The following is a 9,739-nucleotide window of genomic DNA, read 5'->3' as shown; positions in this document are numbered from 1 at the left end:
GGTGAAGACTGAAGCAGCCAATCAGCGATCAGAACAGCTGTTTTTTTTTCTTCTTTGAACTCTGACCGCTAGAAGTGGAAATAAACATGGACATATACAGACAAGAAACATACGGTATATATGTATATGGAAATAAAGCTGAGTTGTGTGACTTTCAGCATGAACCTGCTGAGACCTGCATCCTCATATGAGGACATTACATCTGGGCAGAGGTGGGAAGTAACGAAGTACAAATACTTCGTTACTGTACTTAAGTAGATTTTTTAGGTATCTGTACTTTACTTGAGTATTTATTTTTCTGAGTACTTCTTACTTTTACTCCCTACATTTTTACACAAGTATCTGTACTTTCTACTTCTTACATTTTCAAAACAGACTCGTTACTTTTTAACACGTCAGGGAGAAGTTTGCGTTTCCGGTCAGTGCGCCGTCAAACATCAAACGATCTTAGCCTAAACGGAGGAATATTAACATATAAGAGACAATCGTACTGCGTATCCTCCATCACCGGGGCTTATCGGGTACAAAGGGATTAAATACACAAACCCATGTAATTAATGTCTCATTTATAGCGCTATAATCAGGGGTCACAGCGGGCCGGACCGAATCTGTAAGTTATGCTCGCAGGACATAAACAGCTTAGCTAGCGCTACTGAAGAGGAGCGAGCATGAAGGGAGTAACGTGTGGCAGGTAAATGCAACGTTTTTAAATGCTCAACAAATATCAGCAAACACACAAAGTGTGTGCAGTTTGTCACACAGTGTGTCTGCTAGCTAAAAGAAGAGCTGCTGTATTTCAGGGAGAGCAAATAGAGAGAAGTTTACTCAGAGATGGAGAAAGAGGACAGGAGAGGAAGAAGAGAGGTTAGAATTAAAGGTAAGGACTGGAAAATAAACTGAAGTATGCTGACTTTGTGTAATTCAAAGATTGGATGAAAATACTGCAGTTTAGTACGTAATAAACAGGTTATCTAGTTGTACTGTATTTACAGTAAAGCTCTGTGTTGGTGCACTTTGTGTTCATGGTCAGAGTTACAGGTTACATCAGTGCAGCAGAGATGAGTTTGAATCAAAGCTGCTGATGCTGAGATTCTTTCACTGAATCCAACATTTCTACAGCCTGTATGCTGTCAGTGTAGGGGATGGAGATCAGCTCAGATAGCTGTGAAATACTGGGTTACATCTTTGTGAGTTCAGTTCATCCACACAGAGCAGTAAACCTCAGAGCAGCAGCAGCAGCAGGTCAGCTGATCACAGCCTGCACACCAACATCATTTACTGCAGCTCACAATAGAAAGTTGTGATTCTTCTCCCCATGCAGAGCCACTACAGCTGATCTTAGGGTTCCTCCACCTTCTGAATCCCACTGTAACCCCTGAGTATCCTCATGTTGGTGTTTAGGTGGAGACACAGTCACCCTCTACTATGGAGGACACAGAGAACAGAGCTGTGTTTAAATTCCCTTTCACAGTTTGTGATTCAAGCTGAGTACATTCATTAGAATTAAAATTTAGATTGGAATAACGTTTGTGTTCTCATGTATTATTTTATATTATTACAATAATATATAATAAGGTTCAGTTAGCTTTACACAAAAATAGCAGGTAGAAACGTCCTCCAAAGAGCTACTTTTACTTTCTTACTTTGAGTAAATTTCAGAGCCTGTACTTTTTTACTTTTACGTAGTAAAGAAGTTGAACCAGTACTTCGACTTTTACCAAAGTATTTTTTAACACAAGTACTTGTACTTCTACTTAAGTACAGAATTTAGTACTTTTGCCACCTCTGCATCTGGGCTTTGCTGCACCTGATACTTCATTCTGCTCAACAGGGTTTATGCTTTGTTGAGGGACTGTGAAGTCTTCGACAGCGTGCTTTGCTTTGTGCATACAGTCCGAAACAATCTTGGTGTCTCAGTCACGTAACAGTCTCTCCACAAACATGATGGTCCTCTCATTCAGTTTAGATTCGTGCACGTCTTTCCTCCATTCACTAAGAATGGACTCTGTCTTTCTCTCCAGTCCCTAGGTACCTTTGTCAGATGACCTCTTACCAAATGTGCCTTTGAACATCCACCCCTGGCTCTCTCTGTGCCTCTGAATGACTGTTGAGTCTGTAACAAAGTCGACCCATAATGCTTTTTGGAGCTGCTCAAATAGACTCTCCGCAAAGGTAGCTGGGACTGCAACCTGTGCTTGGTACAAAGCATTTCCATCCATGATGTATGCATTGTGGTCCTGGATGAGGCTGATGAAACCAATCCCTGTGAGTCCTACAAGTAAATGATGCCCTCATGTGGCTAGAGATAACGTTTTAAAATGATATTGACTGGGGCTCTGTTATGCTTAAAACATTTAAAGTTTAAATATTAGTTCAAAAAATTCAAATACCAATGTGTATTTCTTTATTTCACCATTACCCAAAGAAGTGCGTGTCCTCTCCAAACAAGCGGTATCTGTGCATATTGGAGAAAGTAAAGCAAAATTCAGGCTATGTATGTATAATGTGCCAAAAAGATCAGGCTGGTAAATATCATTTCATATGGGTTTCTTGTTTTTAGATTTTTGAAAAATGTGATGTACATTAAAATACCTTAAAACATCAAAAGCAATAAACTACTTTTAGATACAATTAAGATGATTTGATTTATTAAAACACATGGTTAATTATTTTAAAAGTTCAGGGTTGTCATCTCAGTTCCTTAAATTATCCTAAAATGGTTAAATTATGCACATTTGTGACCAAGGACAAAACTGACTTTGAAATACCTGAAAATGCCGTTTTTGATTCCACATCAACTCAAACATTCCTTGAACTGAGGATTTAATTTTGGACTAACTTTGAAATTTTAATTTTTATATTTGTCCACCAGATGGCGCTACTTTCAATATTCAAATCATGCAGCAAAGTTCATTTCTTACCATTTTCTGCAAGAGTGCCTTGCTACTGAGACGATAAGTGTGTGTCACTGTTGGTGTTGGATAACAGGCCCCATCTGATCTTAAAGACCTCATAGTACCGTACCTTCTATGGCTACAACACTGTGCAGTTTGAGTGAATGCCGCTTATACTGTGCTTACCATGGATTTCTTGATATTTTTGTAATAAGGGTTCCAGCCGATGCTCATCAGCATTTTGCAGACACTACCCACACAGGCCCTGCTGCAGTAGAGCGCTGTGCTGAGATCTGCTGAAAGATTGTCCATGGCAGAGTCTGGGAAGTTGGCTGGAGGTCAGAGGGAGAAGTCCAACAACAGGGATCAAAAGGAAACGTGTTTGCCATCAGTTAACTCCTGTGTGTTCTCCTTTTTGGAGAATAACAAAAAACAAACCACAAACTGGATCGTGTGTGCACTTAAAAGATTTATTTAGAGTTATTTACAGTCAGCAATGTACAATACTATCAAAAACAAAAAGTGTGGAAAAAAACAAAGGAAACATGTTAAACATCAGGATCTCAAGGCCAAAATACCACACACACACACACACACACACACACACACACACACACACACACACACACACTTCCTAGAAACAAAAGTAGAGCTAAGCTTAAAGTGAAAACAAAAAGACAATACCTACGCTCCCTGGCTGGCCACAAAAAAAAAGGGCAAACAGAAACAGCAGAGAACCCCTACCAAACTTCCACTAACACAAGAGCTCTAACCAAAGAAACCACCAAGGTTTTGCCACATCAACCATGAACTTCCAGTATGAACAGTCCTAGTCCAGCAGCTACACACATCTGAGCCTAGTGGCCTAACAACAGGGAGCACTGGCTGCTGGAGCCTTATATGCAGTCTCCCAAACAACTGCAATGGTGTTCAACTGTTGCAATTAGGCAGGAAACACCTGGAGGAGAGAGAGAGAAGGAGAGCAGCTCTCTTTCAAAAAGAGGCCAAAGGTCAGTGGCCGTCACACCCGCAAACCTGCACATTACACTCTGGACTGTGCATCAGCGACTGCGTTATCTGCACCTTTCTTGTGTCTGATGTCAAAATTGTATTCTTGGGATAATAAGGCCCAGAGCATCAGCCTCTGGTTGTGGTTGTACATGCGGCTCAGGAATGTTAGTGGGTTGTGATCAGTGTGCACCACAACCTGGTCTGCGCTGGAGCCAGCATGGACTTCAAAATGTTGTAGGTCAAGGAGCATTGCCAGTGTTTAAGTAGTTAAGCTGATGTTGTTTGAACTTAACTGAGAAGTAAGACACAGGGTGACTGATACTATCTGCTGCATCCTGCAGTAGTACAGCTCCCACTCCTGTTGCACTGGCACCTACTTCCAACTTGAAGGGTCTGGTGAAGTCAGGTGCGGCTAGCACAGGAGCGCTGCAGAGAAGAGACTTGGCATGTTGACATTCAGCGTTCCATGAAAAAGGTTCAATTGGGCTGCACAGCTGAAAAACATCTGTAGTACCCAGCCAACTCTAGGAACCGCCAGAGCGTCATGCATTTATTAAGTTATCATAGAACCTCCAGCTGGCCCTCAAATGTCTGTGGTGGCTGAATGTATGAAGTGCAACTTTACTGCTTCTGTACAGCTATGGTCACCACCTCCATTTGAGTATAATTATTATGGAAAGATATAAAGGTTGTACATTTATTTAACTAACAGCATTATTATGAACATATTTTCTTCATATTTTCTAAATATTTCTAATTAAAGGCCATAAACTTCAAATCGGAGGACATGAAAGAATGCAAAGTTAAAGAATTAGAGGATGCAGTAGATGCTGAGCACAGACTGAGAAGAACAGGATATTCATGGATACAGCCTAATGGACAGAGTTGGATTATTGGGTAATTAGTGATAACCTTTTGAGCTGTACCTCACAATCATTTTTAGGACCTATGATAAAAAACAACAGGCATAAGGGCTATTGGAAATTTAATTTGATTGGATAATGATGAATACTACAAAATGACTGGATAAATTATTGAGAGTGCTGAAAGTGATACTTCAATTTAAATAAATATGATTAGAATAAGCTACTATAAATTTTTGCCAAGAAAAATATGAAAGTGATCTGTTCTGGGAATGAAATCAGCGTTTTAACCCACCTGATCAAAACAGTCGGGTACTGATGGAACTGCAGTCCAACTGAGATGATCTGGACCTTCAGAGAGCTCACGGTGCCTTTGTTAGAGCCAGAGCTGCAGAAAAGATTTCCTCTTATTTTAAAAAAGTCGACAGCAAAAGAACTCCAAGAACACTTTAACAGTCAGTGATGTGGAGTGTAGAGACAGTGAGATGATAGATGAGTTTTTCCTCTAATCGATATTCCTCTCGTTTGAGGCTTTTTGGTTTGGGACACCGGGTCCTTGATGTAACTGGGATGCTGCATGATGAGATCAACAGCTCAGTAGCTTTAGGTCCTGGTATATGATCGAGGTTTGAAATCAGAGGCGAGGATGTGCCGGTCCAACTTTACTGTTTATAATGGCTGCAGAGATGTTATTGATTTCAATCAAAAGCAGTGACACAGAAGGCATTAATGTAATGGGAAATCAGTACAAAGATAGGAATCAAATTCCATCATTACAAACTCAAAATGTTTTTTCCAAAGCTATCCTCCCTGCCCAGGTCACCTAATATTATTAAAGCTATAAACAAAATGAATTTAACTTTTAATGGAAAAATAAACATCATTATGTTAGGAAAGAAGATGGTTAAAAGTTATAAGCATGGAGGGAAAATCCTTTTTTAATAGTAATAATCAGTCATTTGGTTCATCGTACCGAATTTAATATTTCAAACCTTTGGAGGAACAGACTTTTTGTTAAACTCAGAGGCTGCTTATCAAATGTTCTGATATTTTAATCAGCAGGTTTATAAATTACTTTATAAACACAATTTCACACCACATAACACCAGCGTGGAACAACAGATATGCTCTCATTCATAGAAGATCTCTACATATGGAGAATCTGTTTCCTAAGGGTGTTCAGGCAGTACGACATTTTATGAACGACCTTGGTGATGTTATCATATGAAGTCTGAAATTCGATCTTCAATCATAGAGTTTATAATAAGATGATGGAAGCAATAGCAGCTCGTCTAAAATCTATGGTTAAGATCTGCTGCACTCAGAGTTCCTCTGGTCTGAAACAGCTGCACAGTGAAAACGTTGAATTAAGAGGAGGAAAATGGATGGATGGAAAATTATTAGAACCCTTTTCCACCTTGGCCGGGTTTTTCTGTGTGGAGTTTGCATGTTCTCCCTGTGTTTGCCTGGGTTGATTGTTTGTTTGTTTTCATTTCATTATTTATGGTATGTGCATGACTTTGATACATTATTCAATCTGACATATGGTTTGTATTTAGTCTTGATATGTAACATTGTATTTAAGGCTGCGCTGTCTGTCAATAAAGTTTAAAAAAGTAAAATAAAACAATAAAGATCTCGGAGACATCTGGGAAAATTCACCATCGTGCTGTTTTAACCAGAACTGGAAGGTGATGCTTGTCTAATAGGGTAAATAAACAGAATAAAACTGCCTTCATCATGTGGATGTCATTTTTAAATACAAACATAAATTATTATTTTACAGTTTTTAAAAGCCAATAATATACATTTGTACTCTTTGTGATCTAGTCATTTATGATGGAGTATGACAACACTGGGTGGTATCTACTGCAGTGTAGTATTACACATAATAGTATATAGTAAAGGCAAGAAGACAAAGGTATGTGTCCATGAGTAATTATGTTTTGTTGTTAACAACGGTTATGCAGTTATCCATCACTGCTGGGAGGGCTCATCTCAATATTGTCATATTCCTGGGTTTATGACCCAGTGTTTCCAGTTTTTTGAATTTTGTTCCTTTTTCTGGTCATTCCTGGTTGGTTTCTTATCCTCAGGCTTCTTAGTGTTGTTATCTGAGTTCTGTTCTTGGCTGTTGTTCACTGCGTAAACTTTAATCCTGTGTTTCAGTTCAGTTCAGCTGTGCTTCCTGGTGTATCTCCCTGATTACCTTGTGTGTGTGTGTGTGTGTGTGTCCTCCTCCTGTTCTTTGTCACATCGTCTCACTTACGGTGTTTCCTGGTTCAAAGTTTCCCATTGTATTCCTAGTTGTTGAATTATTAGCTCCAGCTGAGCTTTCCTAGTTTCCTTGTCCCTGATGTGCAACCAGCAATAATAAAGTTGTGTGTTTCTGAGTACACGCTTTACCTCCTGAGTCCTGCGTTTGGGTCCTCATCCTACCTGCCTGCCACACTGCAGAATCATGACTCATATGTCAGGGCTGTTGAATATTTGAATATGATGGTGTTCCATTGTGTGTTTTTCTATCCAGGTATGCTTTTACTGCATTGCCAGCATGTTTGGGCTTTTTTGTGCTGATAAATTATTTTTGACAAGATCTCAGCACCACTGACTGAAATGCAGCCCCAAACATGACAGAAACTGTGTTTTACAGACAGCTGTAGATGTTCGCTGTTGCACCTCCCTCCTTATCTCCTCCAAACACATCGAACAATAAATTCCAACTTTGCTCATCACTCTATAAAACCCAGTGTTAAGTGCCTTTTTTGAGTAATTCATAGTTCATTTTTAAGTGGGTTTAAAAAGAAAAAAACAAAAACAAACTGTGTTCCAAAAAGCAGGATTCATGTGTATCAATGAGTTTATCTTCACTACACATTTCTGAGAAGGCACATCTGTCTGATGGTGGAAGGACGGTGGGACAATACTGTCATGCACATCAGGTTTGACACCAGGGAACAGAAGAGGAGGAGGTGTTGGGTGTTCATATTAATGCTGATGACACATTATAAGCTACCTTTAGTAGGTAGCTTTGAAAATATTTTTTTAATTGATAAAAGTGTAGCCCGAAGCTGTGTTCATGGAACTTCTAACAGGAGACTGAAAAGGGAGACAGCTTGGATTGCTCAGGGCTGCACTACTTTCTTTTTAAACCTATTTATTTATTTACTTACTTAGTTATTAGATTAACTGAAATAAACTGATGAAAAGAATGAAAGAATGTTTGCAAGGAATGATTTCAGCGATTTGCAGTGCAAAATGTGTCAAAGGTCATACTGACTAACATTTTATCAGTCTGTTTTAGATTTTCAAAACTTGCTCCACCATTGGTTGCAGCTTTGTTTTAGCCAGTGAAAACAATCCAGCATGAAATGTTAACAAAACATTTGTGAATCACAGATGTCACCGTTTTTGTGAAGAAAGCGCCAAAATTCATCAAATTCAGAGCTTGGTTTGGAGAGGCATTTTATCCGATCGTACAACAGACAAACCATCATATTAAAACAAGAGAACTTTATTTGCAGTATAAAAACACTATGTTCTTTCAGCAGCATTAAAACAACAAAAGAACTGTGTTTTAATGCTGTATGTAACGACAAAGCAAAAAATAAAAACCAGTCAACAAAACTTTATCAAACAAGCAGCTTATAAAAAACAAAGCACATATTTGGGAACCAAATCCTCCAAAGCTATACAGACCTATGATGTTATGAAACCCCCAACAAACAACAAAATGATGCAGAAAAATGGAGCTAAAACTTGACCACGTGTGATACGAAAATGCTAAAACAAGCTGATAAAACAGTGAAAGTTTAGCCTAAATGTTCTCACCGAAACACTCTGCTGCAGCAACTTCATCATCCATGAACGCCACCTCAGAACCGATAGTAATATCTTCTCAATAATAATGTGCTAATAATCAGACAGATGAGGGGAAGGGAGTCTACCTGTGGCCTGAATGGTGAAGACTGAAGCAGCCAATCAGCGATCAGAACAGCTGCGCCAGACGGCTGCAGCCTCATATGAGGACATTACATCTGGGCTTTGCTGCACCTGATACTTCATTCTGCTCAACAGGTTTTATGCTTTGTTGAAGCCATGTTGAGTTTGTTGATGCTATAAAATAAACCCACTGTCCCCATCTGAGGACTTTTTTTTTTTTTTAATCACAGAAGTTTGTAACAACCATGTAACAGAATCCAGCTTCCTGTTTGAAGAGGAAGTTTCCCTTTGTTCCCTCACACATCGCTTTGAGGTTTTAAGTGGACAGAAATAAATCAGCAGCGGTATCTTCCATTTTGAAAGCTAAAATTTAATCTATTTTAGCAGCATCTCTATTCTTCTTTCACATTTGGAAAACTTGCTGAGAGCGAGGCTTCTTACAAATCTGTCTCACACAAAAACATGCTGTCCAGGTACAATATGGTAAGTGTTAATATTCAAAGGCTGGCTCTACTGGACTACTTTTATATAGTCACAGAATCAATACTTTCTACAAAGTGTTTTTCTTCATTGCAGTCAGAGTGTCAGAGTGCGGCCTGTAAAGATGAAAACGCAGACTGTAAACTGAGTTTGGAGAATTTTTGTTAGTAAGAAATCACAGCAAAAAAAAAAAAAAATCATGAAACTTACAAACATGCTTATAACATTCATTAATAATCAGGAAGCAGCCAAACAGTCATGGTCAGACCTTTACAGCAGCATCGCAGTACACTGGTGTAGTTTTTTCTCCAGCTGGATGAGAGCAGCTTTTACAACAGGCTGCTCTGTGTCACTGATGCTGCTGCTGATGGAAGTGCTCAGCTGCACTTTTCATTTCCTGCTACAGTCTGGGCTTCTTTCAGCGACTCAAGTCTTCATGTGAAAAGCATCAATCCCTCATCTTTTAAGACTCCTTGAAACTTCTTTAACACTGAGGGGGTGAGAAGAAACAGTGTTAAGGCCTGTTAACACATGGTTTCTTAAATGACT

This window comes from Archocentrus centrarchus, chromosome 13, assembly GCF_007364275.1.
Source record: "Archocentrus centrarchus isolate MPI-CPG fArcCen1 chromosome 13, fArcCen1, whole genome shotgun sequence".
Lineage (NCBI taxonomy): Eukaryota > Metazoa > Chordata > Actinopteri > Cichliformes > Cichlidae > Archocentrus > Archocentrus centrarchus.
The sequence above is the reverse complement of the archived record's forward strand: the minus strand, read 5'-3'. Positions refer to the sequence as shown.